The sequence below is a fragment of the Thalassophryne amazonica genome, unplaced genomic scaffold, assembly GCF_902500255.1.
Source record: "Thalassophryne amazonica unplaced genomic scaffold, fThaAma1.1, whole genome shotgun sequence".
NCBI lineage: Eukaryota > Metazoa > Chordata > Actinopteri > Batrachoidiformes > Batrachoididae > Thalassophryne > Thalassophryne amazonica.
In genome coordinates this window covers 389,897-401,324 of record NW_022986241.1, presented here as the reverse complement: position 1 = coordinate 401,324, position 11,428 = coordinate 389,897, and the positions used below count along the sequence as shown (strand labels likewise).

Genomic DNA, 11,428 nt, shown 5'->3' with positions numbered 1-11,428 from the left:
TTATCAAGTTTTAGATTTTTAACATTGAAATTAATTTGGTGATTTTGAAATATTTTTTGTGTTTTGCTGTTTTGTAATTTCAACCATTTTCATAAATGGTTGAACATGGTTTTTGTTATAACAAATTTTTTGGTCAATTCATTAATGCTGTATTTAATTTTTTTTGCTTTGTGCTGATTTTTATTTTAATAAAAGGCAACACCATGTAATTAAAGAAAGCTTTCCTGAAATTTTATAAACCCATTTTAAAGGTGTTGTTTTCATGTGTTCACAGCCTCCCCTCGATTATGTCAAGTTAACAGATTTTGGCGTGAAAAGGCGGGTCAACGAATTTAAGTTTCTGATTGGTTAAACTCGACTTTGTTACATTACCTGAAGAAACAAACATGACAACTGAAATTATTTCAACTTAATAGCAACAACTGTTACTATTGAGAAGCTGTTTTGATTTTTGATATAAATGCAGTTATGTTCCAGTACATATATGGACCAAATGGTAAACAGGGACGTTTCAGAGATGGAAACAGAAAGTTTGCTGGACTGAATTCTTCCTCACACACACAACTTCATATTTATCACAATCTTCTATTAAAAGTACGTCAACTGTGGAATAAAAACCTGAGGGTTTTAAATCTATCATGGATCACGTGTCATTTGTCTCGGTTTCTTTTTGTGTATTTTACAACCAAGTCGTCACAATAAAAGGACTAACAGCTTCATTCTACTACATGACGCTCTGCTGCCACTGAAGTCTATTAACCAAGGCTACAGACAAGAGAAGGCCAGGCTCGTGCTAGAGATAAGAGACTCAACTGACCCGTTCGTAAGAAACACCAAGGCACAAGTGCGAACAGGACGCAAGTGGAAGGCAGAGGAGGCTGTTGACCAGGCCATCAGCAGGCTCGAGCACAAAGAAGTGGTGGGCAGGATACAGTCAGGGAGAGCAGGCTTGGGGTGGGGAACAGCCCCCAAGTTTTGGTCCAAGGTTACAAGAAAGGAAAGAGTTGGTGATTGAGGAGGTGGTCAGGCACGAGGAGGAGCAATACAAGATCAAGGCGCTCAGCCAGCCACAGCAAGGGTGATGGACAACTTGGGAAGGAGTCGTCAGCAGGACCATCAAGTGGTCCGACTTGTGGAAGATGCCTCAAGCAAGGCTTAGTTTCCTCATTCGGGCCACGTATGACACCCTCCCCAGCCCAAGCAATGTGAGCCAGTGGTATGGCTCAGAGGAAAGCTGCCAGCTCTGCAATGCCCCAAACCCAAGCCTACAACATATCCTGTCTAGTTGCAAGACAGCTCTGGTGCAGGGTAGGTATAGGTGGCGGCACGATCTGGTTCTGCGGAAGCTGGCAGAAGTCCTTGAAGCGCGGAGAATGGAAGCAGCCAAAGACCCTCCTTCTAAGACTCGGACGTTCATCAGCTTTGTTAGACAAGGGGCCGGAGCTCAGACCATCTTCCAGAGGGAAAGATCATTGTTAACACCTGGATGCAACTGGAATTTAAGGGTGGATCTTGATCGGCAGCTCAAGTTCCCCCCAGAGATTACCACCACCTCCCTGAGGCCAGACGTCATCCTGTGGTCCTATGATGTCAAGACAGCGATCCTGGCAGAGCTAACTGTCCCTTGGGAGGGAGGAACGGAGGCTGCGTGTGAAAGGAAGAGAGACAAATACACCGACCTGGTAGCCGAATGGCGGGAAGCCGGATGGTCCACAACTATCTACCCTGTGGAGGTTGGCTGCAGGGGGTTCATTGGAACATCCATCCAGCGCCGCCTCAGGAAGATTGGAGTGTCTGGAACAAGGCTGAAGAAGGCATCTAGGGACCTGGCAGAAGAGGCGGAAAGAGCCAGCTTCTGGTTGTGGTTGCGTAGGAAGGACAGGTCGTGGGGGAAAGAGGGGTCCTAGGGGTGGCTGCAGGGGGCGGCAGGGAGACGTCCCTGCCGTTGCTCCACCACCGTGAGATGTTCCGGGATTAATGGAGCGAAACATCATTGAAGGGTGGCTCCTGGCTGATGACCCTGCAGTTACCCCGGTGGCACCGGCGGAGGTGCATCAGGCGGAAACGCCATGCAGGTAGAGCTTACCTGTGCTTCCAACAACTACTACATGATGCTCTTCAATCAAAAAGTGTGTTTGTGGAGCTGTTAATCGGGACAGTTGTGCACAGAATGAAAACATGAAACTTTCAGGGTTTGTTCTTGATGACAGAAGCTTTAATTTAAGATGTGGAGATGTTCTTAGTTTGACCACTGGGGTCAGCTAGAGGTCATTAACCTGTGAGATGTGAAATTTCTGAACATGAAATTAGAAACGGGTGAATCTTATTTCATAGTTTTCATGACAAAAAGTTGGTATTTTGCCAGAATTTGAAATTGTGCAATTTTGAACAGAGCTTTAAAGAACCAAACAAAACCATCAACAATAAAATTGATCAAAAACTAGCAGGAAAGAAGCATTTAGGTTAAATTTTATTGTTTTCCAAACAAACAGCATTTAATAACAAAAATTCACTTTTGTGAGGAAGAATTATGAAGAGTATCAATGAATCAATCAATCTGAATCAAAATCAAAACAGAAATCAAATGAGCAAAGAAGCATGAATTATACAAGAACATTTTGCAAAAAATTATCCTCAAAGAAGTCCATATTTTCCTAAAATTTACAATTTCATATTTCCACAAGGAAGAATTGTGAACAGTGTTCAGATGAATCAAACAAAACCAACAGAATTAAAATCAGAAACTGAACATTAAAAAAAATCTACATTTTAAATAATGTTTTATATTTTGTGAGGACGAATTATGAACAGAGCTTCAATGAAGGAAACAAAAACATGACAATGTACTAAAGAAAGGGAAAATATTTTTACCAGAAAAAAAAAAAAATCTGTATTTTCCCCAAACTTTACAATGCCACAGATGCCATCTCACACCTCGACAACTGCAACACCTTGCTGACAGGTTAAATGCCATGAACATCTAAACACATCACACCACCTTTTAGTCCAAATGTTGTGACAGACACAGCTTTTGTTTTTTACTTTTGTTGATTTAATTTTAATAGAACGCAACGGGCCCCTGAAGTTGCACCCTAAACATTGCTTGCACTGTATCCGAGGGCTCTCTTTAAGATGGTGATCGTTCCCTTGATTGCTGACAACTGCACCTCCTGCGCTTGGGTGACCGGGGATTGCCTCAAGGTGATTCTTCAGGTTCTTCTTCATCAGGCCTGTTGCCCCAACCACAACCGAGATGTTATCTAATTCTTTCAATGACCATGTTGTTCGTAGGTCATTTTTCAGGTCTTGGTATTTCGAGATCTTTCAACATTCCGCTCGATTCAGGCCGTAGTCATTGGGGACTGTTACATCAATGATTTTGGCTGTTTTCTCTTGCTTGTTCCAGATGACAATGTCAGGTTTGATTGCACCTCCTTCGATGTGTCTTCCTGCTGGGATCTCTTTGTTGTAGAAGACAGTTATTTTCCGTTGGATGAGACTGGTGCTGGCTCGTGCTCCCAGACATGTTCTTTGACTTCCATCTTCAGTTACTTGCATACCTTCCAGTGGAGATATTGACAGATCTTGTTGTATCTGGATGTATAATGCCCATCTGCCATGAGGATCTGGCATGCTGATGTTAGATGGTTTACACTCTCAACAGCTGTATGACAGAATCGGCATTTATCATTCTGTGAGATCCCTGCCATTTTTTTAAGCCATTTCTTAGACGTCCCTGATCTTGTGCTCCAATCAGAATTCTTTCTCCATCAAAACCGAGTTCTCCATTTTTTAGCCACTGCATTGATCCAACTTTGTCGATGTATTCCTTTTTGAGTTCTTCTTGGAATCGTCCGGCTCTTTTGTGCTGTTTCCATCTTTCCACACGATGTTTTCCTTTTCTTTTGCTGTATTGTTCTCTGGTCTGTCTTGCAAGTTTCATTGCAGGTATGAGACTGTTGCTTTCTCTCTCTTGTGGAAGTTCTCCGCCAAAGTTTTTTTGCCAGTTTAGTGATTGAGGTCCGTTCGCTTAAGGCCTCGTGGTGGTGTGTGACCGTTTTTACGATTTCTTCTTCAGAGCTCTTTAAGTACTGTCCAGTACTTATCGATGCTCTGTAGGCCTGGTTGATTTCAGTGAGACCCATACTGCCTTCTCTGCGAGGGAGATATATTCTGTCCATGTACTGATTTCTGTATGAGACTTTGTGGAGGTTGAGCATCTTCCTGGTTTTTGTGTCCAATTTATTAACCTCACATTGTGGCCAGTTCACTATGCCAAACCCATAGGTCACCACTGGTATTGCAAACTGGTCTATGGCTGTGATCTTGTTTTTTGGTGTCAACTGTGTTTTGCAGATCTTTTTTAAGCGGTTTAGGTATTCTTTTGTTGTTTTTGTTCTCATTTTCTTGTGCTCAATTGTATTACTTTGTTCGATTCCCAAGTATTTGTATGTGGAGTCTGCAGCCAGATCTTCAATGTAGCTCCCTTCATCTAATTGTATGTTTTCGGTTTTTGTCTTTTTTCCTTTTGTCATTGTGCATTTTGAGCATTTATCCAGTCCAAATTCCATGCCAATGTCTTTTGAGAACTTATGCACAGTTTTCACGAGCTGCCTGAGTCCGTGTTTTGTGTTGGCATAGATTTTCAAATCGTCCATGAACAACAGATGGTTCACAAGTTTTTGGTTTTCCTTTCCTTTGTCTTTACTTAAGTCATATCCGATGTCTTGCTCCTTCAGGATCTTGCTGAGCGGGTCTATGATTAAACAGAATAAAAGTGGTGAGAGTCTGTCTCCCTGAAGTATCCCTCTCTGAACTTGTATGTCTGGGATTGTTATTTGTCCCTCTGTGTGATTGAGGGTGATGGTGGTGTTCCACTTGTTCATTTGTGCTCTCAGGAAAGATCTTATTTCCTCATTGATGTTGTAGAGTTCTAAGCACCTCATGATCCAGGAGTGTGGTACGCTGTCAAATGTCTTTTTGCAATCAATCCAAGCCATGCTGAGGTTCCTTCTTTTTTTGCAGTCCTCCAGGATAACTTTGTCTGCCAGTAACTGGTCTTTAGCTCCTAATCTTCTTCTGGAACAGCCTTTCTGTTCATTTTCCAGGTAGCTACCAGTGTCCAGATGTTCATAAATGGCATCAGCTATGATTCCTGTCAGCCATTTGTATGTTGTTGTTAGGCAGCAGATGGGTCTGTACTTGTTGGGAAGCTGTGTTTCCTTGGTCTTTGGAATTAGGCTTGTGTTCCCTGTCGTTAGCCAGTCTGGTGTGTCCTCTTCTCCGTTCAGTATTTTTGTGAAAGCCACAGCATAATGTTGGTGTAATGCTGTCAGTCTTTTCAGCCAAAAATTTGGGATTTTGTCGATGCCAGGTGCCTTGAAGTTACTGTATTCACTCATTTTCTTTCTGATGTCCTCTTCAGTGATTACAATTGCAGGCATTTGTTGTTTGTCTGTTTTTCTGTTTTATTTATTCAATCCACTCAGCCTCTTGGTGTTGTTTTGGGTCTTCAAAGAGTGGTCTCCAGAATTTTTCAATTTCCTCTCTCTCAGATGGTTGTTGTACTTCTATTGTGTCGTTTGCCAGCTTTCTGTACACTAGTCTGGGATTTTTTTGCAAATAGTTTATCTGTTTTGCTTGTATTTTCTTGTCTTTGTTCCTAATTTGTGCTGCGAAAGCTTTTACTAAGGCTTGATGGTCAGCCTCCCACCTAGCTGTTTGTCTTCAACATTGTATTTTCTTTTAATGCGATTTACTTTTTTAAGAAGATTCTTTTTGTGGTTTTTGTTTCCCAAAAATGTGGCCATTTGGGAGATCTCTGCTCTTAGGCAGCTGATTTTTTGTTGTAATTTCTTTTTCCATCGTGGCATGGTATTCTTTTTCTTATTTGTGGTACTGTTTCTCTCCAAATCTTGTGGGGCTAATTTACTTTGTATGTACCATGCCGCTTCATAATTTACAAAGTTTAACTCCGTTAATGTGGCTCCTTTTCGGACCAGTTTGGTCAGTCCTATGTTAACTTTTTGCAGGATAGTTTTGAATTTTGTATTCTCCTTTAATTTAGTCAGTTTTGGATGCTCTTTCATGTCCATTTTTCTTGTTTCTTCAATCTTATTTGCCAATTCCTCTTCTAGTTCCTGCTGTTCTGGGTCTGTGTGCACCTGTATATTATTTTGTAGATGAGCTGGTGAGTGGCTCATTTTTTCAGAGAGCAGTGAGTTGCTCGTTTTTTCGGGGGGCAGTGAATGGTTCGTTTTTTATCATGTGTGTTTTCAGGGTGCACTTTCGTCCAAACCTTTGACTACACTCAGGACAGACAAATGCTTTTTGTCTTTTTTTTTTTTTTTTCATTTGCCTTGAATTTCCTTCTACTAGAGTGCAGTGGGCCCCAGACCCGGGGTCTAAAGCTGCACCCTTAACATTACTGGCTTTGTATCCAAGGGCTCTCTTCAAGATGGTGACCTTTCCTCTCCTCAAATACTGCCTTTGATCTCCTGCCCCATTTCTCATGTTTGAGTAAGCGAAGCAGTGAGAGATCTTTTTCTTCTCCCCAATGGACCAATTTACAATGATGCAGTTTCACTGGATTCTTTTAGCCCTTTGATGGTGTTATTGCTGGGGTCCAGGATCAGACCTATCTGGTGGATGACACCGCTGATCTGGTGGATGACCCAGCTGAGTGCTGCTACAGAAGAGATGTCTCCCCACAGCACTGGGAGAAGTTGCACCATTTTCTTCATAAGCCCTGGTGCCTATGCGCTTTGTGGAGGTTTTAGCTGGGGTTTGTTTCTTTTGAAACATCCTCATACCAAGATCTCTCCTGGCAAACCCCTTCACAGTGGGACCAAGGACACTCGAGGCTCATATCATGAATCATCATGTGTCTGTTCAAGTTGCTCTTTTCTCCAAATCTTCGACCACACTCAGAACAGATAAATGCTTTTTGTCCTGTATGAATTCTGTTTTTTGTTCAGAGTGCCCTTCTGTTTCTGTCTTTTACTCTGATCAGAACAGATAAATGGTTTTCTTCCTGCTTGCCTCTCCTTTTGTTGCGCTGAGTTGTTCATGTGACCAGATGCTTTTCCATATTTGGAGCCTTTAAATTGTATTTCATCAGTGTTGTCTGAATGAACAATATTGCTATTTTTTCGTCAGTTAAAACTTGACTGAAGTTCTCTGGTCTGTTTCCAGTCATCACTGTCATCAGTCTCAGTTCCAGAACTGTCTGAACTCCTGCCACTGGTATCTGGTTGTAAATGACTGTTTGGACCTGAGTTGCTGGCTGGTTGTGGTCCTCCATCGTCCTCTCCATCAGCTTCTGCTGTCAGTGTTCTGTGTACAGATGAGCTGCTGGCTACAGGCTCAGCCTCTGTGCTCTCATCACTTCGGCTTTGATGAAGCTGTGATGACTCTGGTTTTTCATCATCATTTTCACTCTTCACAGGGACGGCAGTGAAACCAAACTTGGTGAGATCTGCCTCCTCCAGCTGCTGAAGCTGCTCTCCCTGCTGACTTATCCACAACTTCTCTTCTTCTTTAATGTCCTCCTGGTCAACACTCAGATTCCATTCCTGGTGTTCAGGGAGAGTTTCTTGTTTAATCACCAACAACGGCTGCATGTCATCTTCACGAAGAAATTCTACTTTAAAAGCGACCGATTTTTGACTCTTTGACTCTTTTATTTCTCTTCAATTTCTTTTTTACAGAGTGCAATGGGACCCAAACCTGGGGTCTACAGTTGCATCCTAATCATTAATCATTACTGGCATAGTATCCGAGGGCTCTCTTCAAGATGGTAACTGTTCCTTTAACTGCGGATATCTGCACCTCATGGGCACTTGGGTGACCAGGGATTGCCTCAAGATATTTCTTCAGGTTATTCTTCATCAGGCATGTTGCCCCCGCCACAACTGGGATGATACTGATGTCTTTCAATGACCATGTTGTTCGTAGGTCATTTTTCAGGTCTTGGTATTTCGAGATCTTTCCCCTTTCTGCTCAATTCAGGCCATAGTCATTAGGGACTGTCACATCGATGATTTTGGCTGTTTTCTCTTGCTTGTTCCAGATGACAATATCAGGGTTGATTGCACCTCCTTCGATATGTCTTCCTGCTGGGATCTCTTTGTCATAAAAGACAGTCACTTTTCCATTGGATGAGACTGGTGCTGGCTCATACTCCCAAACGTGTCCCTCTACTTCCACCTCCAGTTCCTTGCATACTTTCCAATCTAGATATTTACAGATCTTGTTATGCCGGCTTGTGTAATGTCCGTCTGCCATGAGGATCTGACATGCTGATACTAAGTGGTTTACACTCTCAACAGCTGCATGACAGAATCGGCATTGATCATTCTGTGAAATTCCTGCCATTTGTTAGTAGTCCCTGATCTTGCACTCCAACTATAATTCTTTCTCTATCAAAACCAAGTTCTCCATTTGTAAGCCACCGCATAGATCCTTCTTTATCTATGTATTCCTTTTCGAGTTCTTCTTGGAATCGGCCAGCCCTTTTGTGCTGTTTCCATCTGTTCATTCGATGTTTTTGTTCTCTTTTGCTGTATTTTTCCCTGGCCTGTCTTGCTAGTGTTGTTGCAGGTGTCAGATCATTGCTTTCTCTCTCTTGCAAGAGATCTCCTCCAAAGTTTTCTGCCAATTTAATAATAGAGGTCTGTTGTGGCATAGTCTTAATATGATGTTGCATAACCTTTTTCATAACTTCTTCTTGAGAACTCTTTAAGTACTGCCCAATACTTATTATAGATGCTCTATAAGCCTGATTGATCTCCATAAGACCTAAGCCGCCTTCTCGACGGGGGAGATATATTCTATCCATGCATTGGTTTCTGTATGTAATTTTATGCAGGGTGAGCATCTTCCTAGTTTTAGTATCTAACTTGTTAAGCTCACCCTGTGGCCAGTCTACTATGCCAAAGCCATAGTTTACCACAGGCAAGTCAAACTGGTTTATGGCTGTGATCTTGTTCTTTGGTGTCAATTGTCATTTACAAATCTTCTTTAAGCGGTTTAAGTATTCTTGTGTTACTTTCTCTCTCAATTTTTATGCTCTATTGTAGTATTTTCTTCAATTCCCAAATATTTGTACGTGGAATCCTCAGCCAAATCTTCAATAGTGTTCCCCTCATCCAATTGTATATTTTCTGTGACCTGCTTCTTACCACCTCTGATTGTACATTTAGAGCATTTATCCAGCCCAAATTCCATACCGATTTCTTTAGAAAACGTATGGACTGCCTCCACTAATCTCCTGAGTCCCCTCTCTGAATCTGCAAATATCTTCAAGTCATCCAAAAACAGAAGGTGGCTCACCACCTGTTTATGTTTTCTTCCTCTACCTCCATCTAACTCATACCCGATGTCAAATTCCTTGAGGATCTTGCTTAATGGATCAATACTAAGACAAAAAAGGAGTGGAGAGAGACTATCTCCCTGGAATATCCCTCGCTTCACTTTTATGTCTGGGATTATTATCTGCCCCTCTGTATGGTTTAGAGTGATGGTGGTGTTCCACTTATTCGTGTTTTCAAGAGAGATCTTACTTCCTTATTGATGTTATAAAGTTCTAGGCATCTCATAATCCATGAATGTGGGACATTATCAAATGCCTTTTTGTAGTCAATCCAAGCCATGCTGAGGTTTCTCCTCCTCCTTTTGCAGTCCTCCAGGATAGCATTGTCTATCAATAACTTGTCTTTAGCTCCTAATCTTTTTCTGAAACAACCTTTCTGCTCCTTCTCCAGGTAGCCCCAGTGTCCAAATGTTCATAAACAGCATCGGCTATAATTCCTGTCAGCCATTTATAAGTTGTTGTTAAGCAACAGATGGGTCTATACTTGTTGGGAAGCTGCGTTTCCTTGGTCTTTGGGAGTAGGCTTGTGTTCCCAGTCGATAGCCAGTCTGGTGTGTCCTCTTTTCCGTTCAATATTTTTGTGAAAGCCACGGCATAATGGTGATGCAATGCTGTCAGTCTTTTTAACCAAAAATTTGGAACTTTATCAATGCCAGGTGCCTTAAAGTTACTTTATTCATGAATTTTATTTCTTATCAATTCTTCAGTTATGATCATTGCTGGCATTTGCTGTTTCTTTGTTTTTCCGTTTTATTATTTCAATCCACTCAGCCTCTTGGTGCTGTTTAGGGTCTTCAAACAGTGGTCTCCAGAACCTCTCAACTTCTCTCTCAGGTGGCTGTTGTACTTCTACTGTATCATTTGCCATATTTCTATAGACTAGTCTAGGGTTGTTTGCAAACTTATTTTCTTATTTTCTTATATTTCTAATTTGAGTGGCTAATGCTTTCACTATGGCTTGGTGCTCAGCCAGCCTCACAGCCAGTTGTTTATCTTCAATATTGTATTTTCTTTTAATGCGATAGACTTTTCGAAGAAGGTTCCTTTTATGACTTTGGCCTCCCAGAAATATCGACATCTGGGAGATCTCTGCTCTGAGGCTAGTAATTTTCTGTTGTAATGTCTTTTTCCACCACGGCACGCTATTCCTTTTCCTGATTTTGATTGTTCTGTCCGAATAATGGGGGACTAATTTACTTTGTATGTACCATGCCGCTCCATAATTTACACAATTTATTTCTGATAATGTGGTTCCCTGTGGAACCAGTTTAGTCAATCCCAGGTTGACTTTCTGCAGCATACTTTTGAACTTTTTATTCTCCTTGAATTTTATCAATTTAGGGTGCTCATCCATTTCAATTCTCCTCGTTTCCTCAATTTTATTTGCCAATTCTTCTTTTGCCCTGTATGAATTCTCGTGTGTTCATTCAGGGTGCTCTTTTGTCCAAATCTTTTATGACACTCAGAACAGACAAATGGTTTTTGCCTTTTATTTCTCTTCAATTTCTTTTTTACAGAGTGCAATGGGCCCCAAACCTGGGGTCTACAGTTGCATCCTAATCATTAATCATTACTGGCATTGTATCAGAGGGCTCTCTTCAAGATGGTAACTGTTCCTTTAACTGTGGATATCTGCACCTCATGGGCACTTGGGTGACCAGGGATTGCCTCAAGATATTTCTTCAGGTTCTTCTTCATAAGCCCTGTTGCTCCCACCACAACTGGTATGATATCAATTTCTTTCAATGACCACGTTATTCATAGATCATTTTTAAGGTCTTGGTATTTCGTGATTTTCTCCCTTTCAGCTCTATTCAGGCCATAGTCATTGGGGACTGTCACATCAATAATTTAGACAGAACAGACAAATGCCTTTTGCCCTGTATGAATTATGTGTCTGTTCAGGATGGTCATTTGCCCAAATCTTCGACCACATTCAGAACAGCTAAATGGTATCTGCATGTCTGTGAAGAAACAAATTAACAATAAATGTTAGAACGACACACATTTAAATAAAGTATCAGTGGTGAGTTTGACCTGATGACAGTAAGTTTT

General features: G+C 41.5%; 1 long non-coding RNA gene across 1 annotated transcript in view; it reads left to right on the top strand.

Moving 5' to 3' along the window:
- The first annotated feature begins 1,917 nt into the window (after nucleotides 1-1,917).
- The window catches only part of LOC117505751, a 362,202-nt gene continuing 352,691 nt past the window's right edge, over nucleotides 1,918-11,428 (top strand). The window contains exon 1 of the long non-coding RNA XR_004559248.1: nucleotides 1,918-1,965. This is a non-coding gene — a long non-coding RNA (uncharacterized LOC117505751). The remainder of the gene's footprint in view (nucleotides 1,966-11,428) is intronic.